The 16,915-nt window shown below is 44.4% G+C and overlaps 1 protein-coding gene across 1 annotated transcript in view; it reads right to left on the reverse strand.

Moving 5' to 3' along the window:
• The window catches only part of Gfod2 (glucose-fructose oxidoreductase domain containing 2), a 36,701-nt gene extending 20,926 nt beyond the window's left edge, over window positions 1-15,775 (reverse strand). The window contains exon 1 of the mRNA XM_055621457.1: window positions 15,599-15,775. The gene's annotated coding sequence lies outside the window, so the exon portion shown is untranslated. The remainder of the gene's footprint in view (window positions 1-15,598) is intronic.
• Between the last annotated feature and the right edge of the window lie 1,140 nt (window positions 15,776-16,915).

Below are 16,915 nucleotides of genomic sequence, written 5' to 3' on the forward strand. Positions count from 1 at the left end.
AAGGCGAAGTGTTCTGAACCCTGAACTGCAATTAAACAATACATAATACCACACATTCAGCCAGACAGATAAAGCCTACACTTACCTAGTATTTGTCACATGCAATTAAAATATTGCTAAATACAGGTCAATTCTCACGTCCTAGATCTGTCTGCAACATCTGGTGGTCTTTCCCACCCTCCTTGACACAGCTTTCTTTTCTTGGCTCCTAGAACATAAATGCCTCCTGATCTTGCTTCTATTTCTCTGGCCACTTCTCAGATCCTTTTGCTAGTTTCTCCTGATAACCCATGTAACTCAGACCCATTCCTCTTTTCTATTTATACTCGCTTGGTGATTCTACCAAGTCTCTGATTTGAAATACCATCTGTTCCCTAGTGACTCCTAAAGTCATTCCCTAGATCCTTTCATTTGAGGTCCAGACTAGTATAATCAACTACCTATCTGACAGCTCCACTTGGATGCTTAATATGCATCTGAAACTTCAAATGTTCAAAACAAAACGTTTCCATTCCTCCCACGGTCGCTTCACTGAAATTGGTTAACACGAATGTTCCAATACCTCAAGCCAAAACCCTGGAGTTATCTTTGCTTCCTTCTCACACTTGATATCTGATCCATCAACAAATCTTCTGCCAACTCTGCCTTCTGACTTCACCCTGAATCCAAGTGCTTTTCATGTTTTGTTACCATCGCCTAAGTTCTGACCATTATTCCCTCCCACATTACTGTAACAGCCTAACTGTTTCCCAGCTTCTAATCTGTCTCCCCATACCACACCCCCAATCTACTCACACAGCACCAAGAGTGACCTGATTAAAGTGTAATTCAGATCAAACTGCTTGGCCAAAGGCTTTCTCATGTGGAATAAGAACAAAATTCTTCCACTGACCTACAAAGCCCTACACGATGTGTCTGCAGCCCTCCTACTAGCAACTTTCCCTTTCTGACCTTACACACCAAGCCAGACACAATGATTCACTGCTGTATGTATCTCAAACATGGCAGGTTTACTCCTGTCTCAGGACCAGTACACTTGAGATGCGCTTTATTATAAAGAAATCCACTTAACTCCCCTTCCTTTCAGGTCTTTACTTAAATATATATTTTTTTTCTTTCTATTATTTCTTTAGCACTGGGGAACTGGCCCTAAAAAGCTTATCATGTATGATAAGGCCAGTGTTCTATCAGTGATTTCCCAAGATTTTAAATATAGTCCTATGGGCTGGAGAGATGGCTCAGTGGTTAAGAGCACTGTCTGCTCTTCCAAGGGACCCTGGTTCAATTCTCAGCAACCACATGGCAGCTCACAACTGTCTGCAACACCAATCCCAAAGGACCTGACACCTTTGCACTAATGCACGTAGAACAAAATAAAATAAACACAGTCCTACAAGAACAGGTTTATGGTTATATTGTGGTTTTACCTGCCAACCTGCTAGAATTTGTGCTTCCTGGGAACAGGTAATTTGAGGGGCTTGGAGAGTTCTATTTTTTCCAATATTTTTAATCACTGATGCCTAGTATATAATAATGCTTAATAAATATTTTCTGGGGAGAGAAAAAAAGAAAGATTTCAGACCTTGTTTCCACATAACCAAGACATATTTATTGAGCTAATAAAAACTCTACACAGAGGGCTGGAGAAATGGTTTACTGGTGAAGAACACTGCAGAGGGCCTGGGTTCAAATCCTAGCATACACATAGTAGCTTACATCTAGCTATCTGTAACTCTAGTTCCAGGGGACCTGACTATGCCCTCTTTTGACTTCCCAGGGCACCAAGCATGCACAGGTAGACATACATTCATGCATGCAAAATACTTATATACATAAAATGAATAAATGTAGTCATATATGGTGGTATACCACTTTAAGCCCAGTAATCAGGAAACGGAGGCATGAGGATCATTGTGAGTTCAAGAGGCTAGCCAGGGTTACATAGAGACCTTGCCTCAAAATAAACAAAACAACATCAAAACCCAAGTAAAAACTAAGTAAATCTAAAACATGTTTAGAGATAGGCATTGTGGTTCATCCCTGTAATCACAGCACTTGAAAAGCTAAGGCAGGAGAATTCTGAGTCCCAGGGCAACCTAAGTTACATATTGAGACGTTATCTAAAATTAAAGACAAATAAAAGCTATATGTAATTCAGTAGGGTCTTGGAATATGTATCCAAATGTAGTTAATAAATATCTAGCTACAAAATAAGATATGAGGCTGATTCTCAGGTGGTAGAGTACCTGAGTTGCATGTGGAAAACATTGGTTGGATTCCTACCTAACACTGCAGGCAGGTGTGGAGACTAAATCCTAGAGTGTAGGAGGTAGAGACATAAGACTCAGTAGTTCAAAGTCACACTTGCCAACACAGTGAGTTCTAGGTCAGCCTGGATTGCATGAGAGCCTGATTTTAAAAAGAGGGCGAAGCTGAGAAGTGGTGGCACACGCCTTTAATCCCAGCACTTGGGAGGCAGAGGCAGGCGGATCTCTGTGAGTTAGAGGCCAGGTTGGTCTACAAAGAGAGTTCCAGGACAGTTAGGGCTGTTAAACAGAGAAACTCTGTCTCAAATACAAAACAAACAAACAAACAAACAAACAAACAAACAAAAAAACAAAAAGAAAAAGTATGTGGGGGAAGAGAAGGAGGAAAAGAGGAAGGAAGAGGGAAAGAGAGAGAAAGGCAGAGTTCCAAGGCACATGCCCCTCTAGGACATTCCCAGTTAGACATGGCAGTTCATTCCTGTTACCTAAATACTCAGTGCCATGATAAATCCACGTCTCAAAAAACAAACAAACAAAAAAAAAAAACAAGGAGATGGCCCAGTCAGTAAAGTATTTACTACATAACCATGAGGGACCCCAATACCCATGTAAAAAGCTGGGGGAAGGGTACCACTAGGTCCCTCTGCTAATCCCACCGCTAAGGAACCAGAAACAGGAAGAGTCTTGGGGCTTCCTGGCCAGCTAGTCCAGCCAAATTTGTGAAATCCAAGTTCAGTGAGAGACCTTGTCTCAAAAAATAAGGTGAAGAGTAAATGAGGGAACATGCCATCAATCTCTCACCTCCGTACGGACATGCACACCCACACCACCACGTCTATGTCATGAGGTCGTTAGCTTGAGTAGTTTGGAACAGAATCTGGTTAATGGTTCAGGAAAGCCAACAATTACCAGATGACAGCAAACTCTCTCACCACAGAAAATACTGTATGTCAAAGTTTGGAGGATCACAGTACATAGCATGGAGGCTGTGTTCAGTAAATGCTGCAGACCAATATACTTATTATTATACAGTACTCTGTACTGCGTGTGTGCCTGCAGGCCAGAAAGAGGACACCAGATCTCATTACAGATGGTTGTGAGCCACCAAGTGGTGGCTAGGAATTGAACACAGGACCTTTGGAAGAACAGCCAGTGCTCTTAACCTCTGAGCCATCTCTCCAGCCCTCGACACACACCAATATAAAAGGAAGGAGAGTAACAGTGGACCCAAACAAATGCTAGGGACTCAACCTTAACCAGTTTAGAAGGAATGGCAACAATGAAGGCTCACTGTCCCCACCCTGCCTTAATTCCCCCGCCTAAGGGAAGTTAAGCACCCCTAGGATAAGCCCCACATTTCCTGACAGTGCTCACAACACAGCGACTCAGTGGGCAGTACACTTCCCATCTCTCTACCTTCCCAGGCTAGCCACTTACTTCAGCAGGCTCCTTCAGTTCCTTGAGGCTTTGGTCTATGCCATTCACTTGGCCTGGAAATTTCTAACTCCTGGCTAACTCCTCAGAATGGTTAGTTCTGCAGGTGAGCATGAGCAGCACTCCCTTGGAGAGCCTGTGTCCTTGGCTAGAGCAAGCGATTCAGTTTAGTGTTCCCACAGCAACCTGGCCTCAGCTTTTCTCCGTGCTCACATGTCAACTATGTAGCGTCTGTCAGGGTGGCAGGACAGGGCTTCTCTCACACACCGCTGCCCCTCCAAAACACAGCACAGCATCTGACAGAGTAGAGGTCGCAGAATGACTCAGTCACTGAATGAACACAGGAATGAATGGATGGGAGAATGGATTAATTAAATCAGGTCCGAGCCAGTGAGGATGCCACACTGATTAGAAGCTTTTAATTTCTTCTGTGTCTTTCTGATTTTAGATAAGTGATTATTTTAAAGTCTTACGAGTGTGCCTCACAGTGGTACACACCTGAAATCCCAGCACTCAGGGAGGCAGAGGCAGATGGATTGCTGAGAGTTCAAAGACAGACTGGTTTACAAAGTGATTCAGGACAGCCAAGGCTACAGAGAGAAACCCTGTCTTGAAAAACAAAACAAAAACAACAACAACAACAAAAAAAAAACCTTAAGAGTATAAACTGGGCTGGCAAGATGGCTCAGAGGGTGACACTGCTTGTCGCCAAGGCTGACAACCTGAGCTCAGTCTCTGGGGCCCAGATGGCCAAAGGGGAAAACTGACTCTAACAAATTGTTTTCTGACCGCCATATAAAAATGTGGCATGTCTACATACACATGCACAATAAATACATATATTCAATAAAAACAATTAGAGGCCTATGTTTTTTAAAAGAGTGTAAACTACCTGAAGTTTAATCTCACTTAATAATACTATGGAATTCTCTCTCACCCTAAGGAATGACATGATTTATCACCCAGCCAAAAAAGAATTTTCAACATAGCATAATTCTTGAGGACAGAAAAAGAGCTTAAAAAAAGTACAAATGTGTAGCTCAGTGATACAACTCATGTTTACATGTGATAAGACTGAGCTCAATCCTCAGTACCAATACAGACAGAAAAACAAAAAACACAAAATATATAAAGGCTACCTTTTTGTTTTGCAAAACCCAGAAACCTGTTGGATACCATTTGACTTTTAGCAGCAGTCATATGCCAGAATTTAATTAGGAGTGTAACTCTGACTGGTCCCTAGCCTTTCTTGTAACCCCTTCTCAGTCCAAAATTGAGCCAGTATGGCAGACAGGCTAACAAGACTTAAACCGTAGGGCTGAACCCAAAGAACAAAGATAGCCACACCTCATTATCAGAGCTGGGGCTAGGGAAAAACAGCCAAGGGACTAGCTACAGTGTGGTCAAAAGTCCCCAACAGCTAATTGGTTCTTAGCCTGAAACACTACAATGAATGGCTTCAGAGAGACGGGGGAATGCTTTTTCACCTGCAATTATGTTCTGACTGAAAACCAAGAGATGGAGCTGGCCCATGTGTTGCAGACCTGTAGTCCAGCCCTTTGGAGGCTGAGGCAAGAGGATCACTGAGTTTTAGGTCACTCAGCGTTGGCCACACACAAACTCACAGAGATCCACCTGCCTCTGCCTTCCTGAGTGCTGGGATTATGGTGCCCAGTTTTGACCAGACTTTAAAAAAAAAGAAGTTGGGTGTGGTGGCACATGCCCTTAATCCCAGCATTTGGGATACAAAGGCAGGCAGAGTTTTTGAGTTTGAGACTAGCCAGGACAACAGAGAGACCCTGCCTAGCATGTCTATCTGAGTTCAGTCTCTCACACTCACATGGTGAAAAGAAAAGACACTCACTATAAGCTGTCTTCTCACCACCACAACAATATACACAGACACACACACGCACAGCATGTAAAAACAAAAAACAGAAAAGCAAAGAGGAAGGAAGGAGTAAGGAAGGGGAGAGGAGTGCAAAAAAACAGAAAAGGGAAAGGAGGGGAGAGGAGGGAACAGGTAGTGACTCTTCCCAGTTTGTTTCGATAGATACTGCTCATTTGAAGAGCGCATACACTGACCCTGCGACTGTCTGTCACATACTTCCACCTTCCCACGGGAGCAAAACCAAAAGCAGGACAAGGAAAAGAGGCACTATCCCTCAGCTCCACTAGCTGACAGGGCAGTCAACGGCTAGGCGGCTGCCACGGGTCAAAGCAGAGGCATCAGCTCTCCAGCACTCATCTGCACTCAGGACCAGTGGCTAGCCTGATGACCTATGCTGTGAAGTACAACCGCCATATGCACAAAAGGGCCCAGCCGAATGGGCCAGCAAGGAGACGTACCCCCACAGATGAATTTAGTGTGCTGGGTTACAGAGCTTCAGCTGATAATAAGAGCACTCTTCTGCCAGCTCTATCAGATCTTCATTGGTTTTTGTTTGTTTCTTATTTCTCGCATGGTGTTTTGCTGCATCCTTGTTTTGTGTGAGGATGTTGGAGTCCCTGGAATTGGAGTTATAGACAGCATTGAGCTGCCATGTGGATGCTGGGACTTGAACCTGGGTCCTCTGGAAGAACAGCCAGTGCTCTTAACCTCTGAGCCATCTTTCCAGTCTGTCTGTTTCTTTCAAGTTACATTTATCTGTCTATCTATCTACCTACCTACCCATGTATCTATTTGGTGTGCACACTTGTAGAGGACAGAGGACAACTTGCAGGAGTTGGATATCTTCCACTATGTACCTATACTAAGACCCAAACTCTGGTTGTCAGGCTAGTAACAAGTGTCTTTACCCACTGAGCCTTCTAACTGGCTCTTTAAAATATATCCATAATGAGCTGGGCAAGGGGGCATATGACTGTAATCCCAGCACTCAGGAGTCAAAGGTAGGAGAAATGCCAGGAGCCTGAGGCCAGGTGGGGCTACATAACAACTATCTATCAGACCAGCTTGGACAACTGAGTAAGTTCCCATGTTGCATGCACGCACCCACGCACGCACGCATGCATGCGCGCACACCCTATGACATGGCAACTGTAACCCCATCTCTCAGGAGGTGGAGGCAAGTAGGTCAAAAGTTCATCAGAAACTGGCTACATAGCAAATATGAGGGCAGCTTGGTAACAGGCACTTTCTAAAAAAAAAAAAAGAAAGAGAGAAAGAAACTTTTTTCTGATATTGCTTCAATAGTGGGTACCAGACTGATACCAACTTACGAACACTCTCAGCCCTTTCTCTCCAGGCAATTTAATCCAATCCCTCGACTTTATCATGATTTCCAAGAAGACATTCCTAACCTCCAGCCCATGACTAAGCAGCTTCTTCTAAGGGTCTGCTGGAAATTCCCACTGGCTGACTACCAGCTTCCTCCAACCGGAATTCCTCCTTCCCTCAAGCCTGAAGCTCCTCCCTATGCCCCACTCCCAGCCCACCAACACACAGTCACTAGAGTTCTTTCCTCATTCATTTCCTACCATTTTTAATCACAGGGAGTCAGGCATCATGCCAGGACTTGAGGCACACAGGAGTGATTCAAACAGGCCATGTCCCTGGATCTCAGTATCTATTTCTTGCTTGTTGCTGGCTGATCAGAGACTGATGTGACCTGGGAACCGGGCTGTGGCAAGCCACGTGGTAACAAACAATGGTTTCTCTTTAAGGCACCAAGGACAAACTCTCCAACAATGCACTTGTCTTTCCAACCCTAGACACAGTATGTTACACAGTTTGGCTTTTACTTGTAGTGCCAAGAACAAAGCAAATTTTTTAAAGATTGATTGATTGATTGATTGATTGATTGATTGATTTATTATGTATACAGAGTTCTGCCTGCATGTACACCTGCACACTAGAAGAGGGCACCAGACCATGTGGTTGCTGAGAATTGAACTCAGGACCGCTGGAAGAGCACTCAGTGCTCTTAACCTCTGAGCCATCTCTCCAGCCCACAAAGTGAATTTTTTATTTGAGAATGGTTTTCAATGGACAAACTAACTGACATAGCCTTGAGGTTTTCACCTTTTTTTGTTTTTAAGACAAAAATCAAGATAAATAGCTTTGAGCTCACTATGTAGATGAAGCTGGCCTTGCACTCAGAGATCCTCCTGCCTCAGGCTTCCAAATCGCTGAAATTACAGGCATGAGCCACCAAGTCCACTTCTGGTGCTTTTGTATGCAGAAATCTGCTCACCAGGGCCAGCAGCTCAGTGGGTAAAGGCCTCACCCCCAGGCTTACAGACCTGAGTTGAATCCCCAGAACTAGCCTGTAGGAGAGAACAGGCCCAAAGGCTGTCTGTGGTGCTTCTTAGCACTAAAGCACATGCTGGCCTCCAGGTCTCCACTCTTCTCATCCCCTACTCTCCAGCCATGCCCACTCTCTTCCTTCTTCTTCTCTTGACCTCCAGCTCCCCTTTTTTCCTCCTCTCTTATACCACCTCTCCTTTCTCTCATGGCCAAGTCCAGTCTGCTGGCCACATTCAGTTTCCTACTTTCCCTCCCTGATCTGGACTCTTCCAGAAGCCTCTGGCTATACTCCTCCTCATAGTTATAATACAAATCTTCCTCTCAACTATACCTTGGAGTGGTCATGTCCCTAGTTTCCACATCTGGTGCTGAAACCCTCAGTTTATACAGGAAGCAAATTCAAACAAGCAGTCCTATGACCTCCACACTAGCACTGTGACAAACATATGCCTAGGGACATGCACACACAAGGAAGTAAATAAAAATCTAGCCGGGGACTGGAGAGATGGCTCAGTGGTTAAGAGCACTGTCTGCTCTTCCAGAGATCCTGAGTTCAATTCCCAGCAACCACATGGTGTCTCAAATCATCCATAATGAGATCGGGTGCCCTCTACTTGCAGGCAGAGTACTGTATGAAAAAAAAAAAATCTTAAAAAAAAAAAAAAGTCTAGCCAGGACCAGTGGCACATGTATGTGATCCCAGCACTCAGGGAGGCAAAGGCAGACAGATCTCTGTGAGTTCAAGGCCAGCCTAGTCTACAGAGCAAGTCCAGAACAGCCAAGGCCACACACACACAAAAAAAAAACCCTGTCTCCAAAAACCAAAAAAAAAAAAAAAAAAGAAGAAAAATCTGCTTTCTAGCTGGACCATAACTATGCTTGGATCTATCCTCTAGCTCTTAAATGTAAGATGTAAAGATGTAAACTGATGTAGTCACTTTTTTTTTTTGACACATCACCCTTTTTTTCTTTTGTTGCTATGTAATGAAGGGGCCAGCTGTAAAATAAAGGTTATATACAGATGTGCCTAACTAAAAATACTCATTCATTTAAGTATTTAGAATTTTCTATTCCTGTTTATTTTACCTTATTGTTTTTGTTTTTTGAGACAGGGTTTCTCTATATAGTAGCGCTGTTGTCTTGGACTCACTTTGTAGACCAGGATGGCCTCAAACTCCTCAAACTCACAAAGATCCACCTGTCTCTGCTTCCTGAGTGCTGGGATTAAAGGCTCCAGCCACCAGGCCTGGCCTTCTATTCCTGTTTAAACCATGTGCTGTCCATTATTGAGACTCTACAGTCTTTCAGGACAAAAACTGTGTTTTCGGTATCAAGCAGAATCTAAGTCTCTGAAAATTCATACTTCTATATACATATCGCAGATAACATTCCTTTATAGTCTGGTATTGAAATGCATTTTCTAAATTAGGGCATTTTCTAAATTAATGACTATGTGAGAGGAACCAGTCCATTGTGGGTGGAGCCACCCTGGCTGGTGGTCCTGAATTCTGTAAGAAAGCAGGCTGAGCAAGCCAGTAAGCAGCACCCCTTCATGGCCTCTGCAACGGGTCCTGCCTCCAGGTTCCTGCCCTGTTTGAGTTCCTGTTCTGACTTCCTTGGATTATGAACAGTGATGTGGAAGCATAAGTCAAAGAAACCCTTTCTTCCCCAAGTTGCTTTTGTTCATGGTATTTCATCACAGCAACAGTGACCCTAACTAAGACAGGATGACCAAGATTAAGCCCAGCAAGATATCTCCGTAAGCCAGAGCTTGTTATATAAGCCTTATGACCTGAGTTCAATTCCTAGAACCCAATAAAGGTAGAAGGAGAGAACTAACTCCAAAAAGCTGTCTCTGACTTCCACATGCTTCATAACACATGTGCCCATACAGGAACATCACCCCCCCATGTTTAAATACAACAAATTCTTTTGAAAGTAGCACCATATAAGAAAATAGTATATTAATTTATTTATTTCACAGCCCACATACACAGGCTGGGTGTCCTGAACACCCCATGCAGCATTATAAATGCAAAAAGGCTAAAAAGAAACAGGAACTACAGCTGACCCCTTCTCTCTGAAAATCAACAGATACCTAGCAGGTCACATGTACCAACTCACAGGCTCCTAGAGCCACTCCCAAATGGGCTCCCCTCAGAGATAACCACTCCTAGCATGTGTCACACGGGGCTGCAGAAATCACTGATAACATGGACTGTACCCCGTTGGAATACAGTCTGCCAGTAGGAAGCAGCGAGGCGGCAGGACGGCAAGTGCAGGAGAAAGCACTTGCCTCATACGCACAATGCCCCATACTCCTGAAGACCAAAACAACAACAAGTCCAAAATAGAAGATCTGAGCTGGGCAGTGGTGGCACACAGCTTTAATCTCAGCTTGGGAGGCAGAGGCAGGCAGATCTCTGTGAGTTCAAAGGCAGTCTGATCTATAGAGAGGGTCACATGATCTACATGACAGCCAGGCTGTTATAAAAACCAAAAGAAAAAAAAAGTTGTTTTGTTTTAAATGGTCTTTGATTTTCTTCTCAATATCTCTTAACTTTGGCAAATTCAAGAGGATTTTTTCCTTTTCCAGTGGTCCCAGGGGTAATCCCCAGGACTTGTACACATTAGGCAAATGCTCTATGTCTCTGAACTATGACATTTCCCAGACCCTTTCCACTTTTAATTTTGATACAGGGTCTTGCCAAAGTCCAGGTTGGCTCTGAACTCACCCTGGAGTCCACACAGGCCTTTAATTTGTAATTCTCTTGCCTCAGCCTTCCGCTTGGGATTACAACCCCACATATACCTGCTCTGTTCTTTTAATCACAATCTTAAAATACGAAAGAAATAGAGAGAGGAGAGGTGGGAATATACCTTAGTGGGATCACACTTGCTAAGTGTGATGAGGCTCTAGGTACCGTGCAACCACAAGAGAAATAAATGAATGAAATAAAAGAAGACTTAACATATACGTTTTTAAATAATCTGGATTTCACCTTCAACTACTATAAACTGTTTTGTTTTGCGCAGGGTACTGAACCCAGGAATTTACACATATGCAGAAAAGCACTCTACTATTGAGCCACATGCCCCAGCTTACTTTTTAAGTTAATACAAAACAGAGTTTGAAGCCAGCCTGGTCTACAGAATGAATTCCTGGACAGCTAAGACTAGACAAAGAAACCCTGTCTCAACAAACAAACAAACAAACAAACAAACAGAAGACAAAACTGAATCTTTATGTAGGGCAAGTGAAATCCTTTTATTATACTACATACGAATTCTCAACAATACCAAAAGCTCTGATTCAATTTCTCCTAAATGTTTTCTGGCTCCATTGGTGGCTCTACCTAAAAATCATCCCATTATGAATTTGCACAAGTGAATTTCCAAGAACTTGAAAGGCAAAAAGGACATTTCCCCTGTCCAATTAGCAGTACCCGATTCCCCTGTTTTCTTTATTCTTTCTCTTTTAATTTTGTGCCCCCATCCCGCCCCTTTCTGAGACTCATTTTATCAGAGGGCACTGCATGCCCTCTTCATTTCTCATACAGGAAAACCAGAAAGTCAGTGCAGTGAAAGTAGACTCTGCGGTATTACTGGCTTATCTGGTAAGAGTTCCTTGCAGTTGACCTGTCAAACACTAGTGATTACTTTACTGCAGGTCAGACTTGATAGCTGCCCTCACTTACCCTGAAAATGGAGTGGGAGATAAGCAATTGTTTGTCAAAGGTTTCACTGCCATAGTAACTTAGAAACACCTGTAGAGTCTCCTATACATCCACTCTTCCCTGAAAAAGTGTCTGGTTGCAGTATGCAGAAAAAATGCACACAAGCACCTGTAGAGTCTTCTATACATCCACTCTTCCCTGAAAAAGTGTCTGGTTGCAGCATTCAGAAAAAATGCACACAAGCACCTGAAGAGTCTCCTATACATCCACTCTTCTCTGAAAAAGTGTCTGGTTGCAGTATGCAGAAAAAATGCACACAAGCACCTGAAGCGCCATGCAGCCACATCTAAGCAGCACAAACCCTAACATAACAATGTCCCGTAGGTAGGAAGTTCTGACTGCTACGGCAGAGGGCATGGGTTCCGTTCCCAGCAACTACATGGCAATTCACAGCCATCTGTAACTCCAGAACCAGGAGATCTGACATCCTCTTCTGGCCTCCACAGGCACCAGGCACACATGTGGTGCAAAATACATACATGTAGGGAAACACTCATACACATACACACACAAAATATAAATTTTTCTCTCTCTTTTTTTTGTTTTGTTTATTTTGTTTTGTTTTCCAAGACAGGTTTTCTATGTGTAGCCTTGGCTGTCCTGGACTCACTTTGTAGACCAGGCTGGCCTCGAACTCAGAGATCTACCTGCCTCTGCCTCCCCGAGTGCTGGGTTTACAGGTGTGCGCCACCACACCTGGCTAATAGAAATCTTTTTAAAATGTTATTTTGCAAAGTTTCTAACTGCTAAGCCATCTCTCTAGCTCCAATAATTTTAAATTTTATGGGCATGGGTATTTTGCCTACATGTACATACGTGCACTATGTGTGTGTGTGTGTGTGTGTGTGTGTGTGTGTGTGTGTGTGTACCCACAGAGGCCAGAAGAGGATGTTGGATGCCCTAAAACCATGGTTACAGATGGTTGTGGGCTGCCATATAGGTGCTGGGAATCAGACCTGTGTCCTCTGAATGAGCAGCCAGTGCTCTTAACCACTGAGCCATTTCTCCAGCCTTCCAAAATAAATATTTTTAAAAAACTCATACTTGGGGATGGAGCCATATTTCAGCAGATAAGAAAATTTGTTACTCCTTGAACCATGCATAAATCCATTTCTGGGGTTCTGACATTCTCTTTGGTCTCCAATGGCACCAGGCATGCACCTGCATGCAAATTAAAAAAAAAAAAATCTTACTATCATAGCCAGGCAGTGGTGTCTCATGTCTTTAATCCCAGCACTTCAGGAGGCAGAGGCAGGTGGATCTCTGAGTTTGAGGCCACCCTAGTCTACAGAGTGAGGTCCAGGACAGAGCTTCAAGGAAACCCCATCTTGAAAAACCAAATCAATCAAATAATAAAAATAAAAATTCTTATTTATGTTAGGTATGATGAATCTTGACTTGGGAAACTGAGTCTACGAAAATTCCAGGCTGTCTTGTGCTACACAAACACCTGAAAAACTCATGAGTATGTTTTTACTGAGACAGGTTCTCTCAACCACACATGTGATACTGGTTGTCCTGGAACTTTAAATTTACGAAGATCTGTTGGCCTTTTACTCCTGAGTACTGCAATTAAAGGTATATGACACCATTCCTGATGGCATGGTTTTGTTTTTGTTTTTTGTTTTTTTGAGATAAGAGTGCACGATCAGAGATAAATTACTACAGAAGTCATATCATCTGAGTTTTCTACAGCTTTGTTGATGTTGTTTTTTTACTTTCCACTCTTACTGCTAAGATCAGGCTGGCCTGGAACTTTTAGCAATCTTCATGCCTCTGGCTCTTGAACGTTTGGGACTGCAGGCATGCTCTACACCTGGTCTTTGTGTGTTTTGTTTATTTTTAAAACCTTTGTTTTAGATTTATTTTAAATTATGTGGAGTGTTTAGCCTGCATGGGTGTCTGTGCCTGAGGAGGCCAGAAGAGAGTGTCAGTCTCCCTGGAACTGGATGTATTGGTATTGTGAGCCACCATGTGGGTGCTGGGAAACCAACCCATCCTCTGCAAGAACATCAAGTATTCTTAACCACTAAGCCATCTCTACCCCACCCCAACTTTGTGTTTTTGATACATGGTCTTAATATGCAGCCCAGACTGGCTTAGAACTTGCCATCTTCCTGCCTATCTCCTGGGTGCTAGTATTACAGGCAGCATGTACCAACCTCACCCAACTTGAATTTCTTTACACACACACACACACACACACACACACACACACACACACACACGTGCACACATACACAGAGGCCAGTGAGGTGGCTGATGAGGTAAAAGTACCTGCTGCCAAGCCTGGCACCGAAGTTCCATCCCCAGGATCTACATGGTAGGACTAGCTACCCCTGACCTCCACATTCATGCACACAGAATAAATAAAATGTAAAAACTATTTTTAATGGAAGAGTACAGATGTAGCTCAGTTCATATAGTGCCTAGTATGTACAAGGCCCTGGGCACAAGTCTCAGTGCCTTATAAAACAAGACATTGGTGGTACACTCTCAGTACTTGGGAGGTGGAGGCAGGAGGATCAGAAGTTTAGGGCCATCTTCTGCTAAGATGCAGTGAGTCTGAGGCCAAATCTCAATAAATACATTGAATATGTAAAGGATTAGATCCAGAGTAACAATTTCACAGGAAAAGTGAAATAACCACATGGTATAAGAACCTTCTTTTTAACAGAATTTTCATTTATAAAATAGGGATCCTACCAACAGAATTGCCTACAAAACTCTCTACTTCTTGGCCCCCAAGAACGTCCTAAGTTCATAGCCCTAGAGCATTAACTTTTCTCCTGTTCTCTGTAAAATGGGTGTCCTCAAACTCTTGGGTTGTCTGGTGTAGTTTTTCAGAAGGAAATGAGTTTCCTTATAACAAATGAATCTAGCTTCTCCTACTCCTAATCATCTTTTTCGTATCACTCCGTGTCATAATAATGTTGTGTCTTCTTTTTCTAGCTTAAGAGCCATTTCTTTCAACTGAATGATCTTCCATGAAGGAGTCTTTGTGTCCACAGATCATAAAAGGTACTATCGCAGCTGGGTTTGAATTCTTCCTCATGTATTCTGTCCTTAGCATGATACTAAGAACAATGTACATAAATGTGAGATACCTTCCTTGCTGTCTACCCAATGCAGTTTTATACCTTTACATTTCTGTCCAGTTCTTTAGATCCGGCTGCAGCCTGGAAGGTGAACTGTTTGCATACCCACTCACCAATGCCCATCTCCCAGCCACGTCTTTCGCCACCGTTCAGGTGTAATAAAGCCTTGACAGGAACACCTCATCTCATCTTTTGTTTCCACAAGTCCATCAGTTTTTGGTTTTTTTTGTTTGTTTGTTTGTTTGTTTGTTTTGTTTTTTTTCCAGAGCTACAAAGGTAGGCCAGGGCTGACCAGGATGCACCACTTGGGGCTGGTAGAGTAAACCAAACGCTTATAGGATGTTCCTTTTTCAAGCTTTTACCTGAACACGAGTTTCTTATATATTTGCTGCCTCAAAGAACCATCTCATTCTACGCGACGAGTCCTTTGTCTGAAGTTTCCACACCTCACAAATCCTCATCCACAAGGCGCCCATCCTTACACAGGTGGGGTGGTCTGCTCCGCACTGGGCGGGGCAGCCTAGGCGTTCACATCTGTATAGGGATGGGTTGGGTTCAAGATCTTACAGGATCCAACATTCTGCGTCCGTAAGTGCAGGTCCTACCTCTGAGGTAGAGAAAACGAGCTTGGGGCGACCCTCGTACTCAGTGCAGCGCACATACTGGCTTTCAGCACAGCCCCCCCCTAGCCAGGGCCCCGCGTATACTCGCCTCCGACCTCAGGAGCCGGGCGGCGGCAGAGGCCGGGCCAGCGCCCGCGCCCGGCCGCGCCATGCCCTCCTTCGCCCTCACCCGCCGCCGGCTGCCTCTTACCTGGCACGCTGGCATCGCCCGCCCGGAGCCGCACGCGAGACCATGGATCCGGACGGGTTTCGGAGGCCGCCCGTCCACCTTGAGGGAGGCTAGCGCGGATGCGCGGGCGCCGGAATCCAGCGCACCGACACCGGGAACACGCCGCCTGGTTTCTAAGGAACAGGGGGCTCTGGTGGGGAGGGGCGGGGCGGCCGGAGGACAGCGCATGCTCTGTGACGGGGGCGGGACCCCGCGGGGAGGGGCCGGGATGGAGAGCTGCGCATGCTCGCGCCTTAGGGCGGCGCTTGTGAAACGGGCTGCGAGGCGGCTGCTTTCTTGATTTCTGCGGTGGAGGTATTGATGCTAGGGAGCGTCCAGCGTCGGACTGGATCCTATTTGCCGACTGGCATCAAGGATGTAGATGCTTCTGAGGTTTTTCCTGGACTGAAGGAAGGTCTGGACAGCGACCTATGTCTGTAGAAGCCCAGATATCTCCAACTGGTCAGATTTTTTGACTCGGAAAGATTGGTTTTCCTGTTTGCTCAGGTGTCACCGTGTCGCTTCCTCTGGGCGTTCTTTGGTTGTTCCTTAAATGTCATTTCTCTTTTAGACTGTGATCTCAGGTTACCTTTAACTCCTTATGGAACCTGTGTTCCTCCAAGGAAATAGATTTTGTAATGCGGCCATCCTTTACCAGACAGCTGTTAGGGTGAAGCCGGTAGACCCTAGTGCGAAATTGATTCTGTAGAATGTGACTGGGGTTTATTCTGTGTGGGAAGACTCTCCTGGTTACTTCTCAGCTGCAAAAAGGGAAGGATCCCAGCCCTCATCCCACAGCAGGCCGGGGTGGCAGACTATGCCTGCTGACCTGAAGGGAGCTCTGTGACCCTTTTACCAGTTGTAGGACTGGCCACCATCACCACTGTCTGTTGCACCTGGGCAGGTTCCAGAGTGAAATGAAATAACCTCGAACCTTTCTCTTCAAATGGGCCTTTATCTCCTGTCCACTGGAGACAGAGAAGATCAGAGTTAAAACGCAGATGCATTTTATATTTCTTGATGAAGGTAATTCTCTAGATTACGGTTTTTCAGCAGTGATACTACTGCCATTTGAAGCCATTGTTGAGCAGAACTGTTTGCTATAGGATGGTTAGCAATATCCTTGGCTTTTACCCAGTACATGCCATTAGCACACAAAGCCAGTTGTGACTACCAAAAGTTACCTTGTGCTAATCTGATTTCCCATTTCTTCCTCTACATTAACTCCTTAAAAATTGTAGGTGCTTGTAGTGGTGACACATGCTTTTAATCCCAGCACTTGGAAGGTAGAGGCAGGTG

Source organism: Psammomys obesus, unplaced genomic scaffold, assembly GCF_907164565.1.
Source record: "Psammomys obesus unplaced genomic scaffold, mPsaObe1.curated_primary_1811, whole genome shotgun sequence".
In the NCBI taxonomy this organism is placed as follows: domain Eukaryota; kingdom Metazoa; phylum Chordata; class Mammalia; order Rodentia; family Muridae; genus Psammomys; species Psammomys obesus.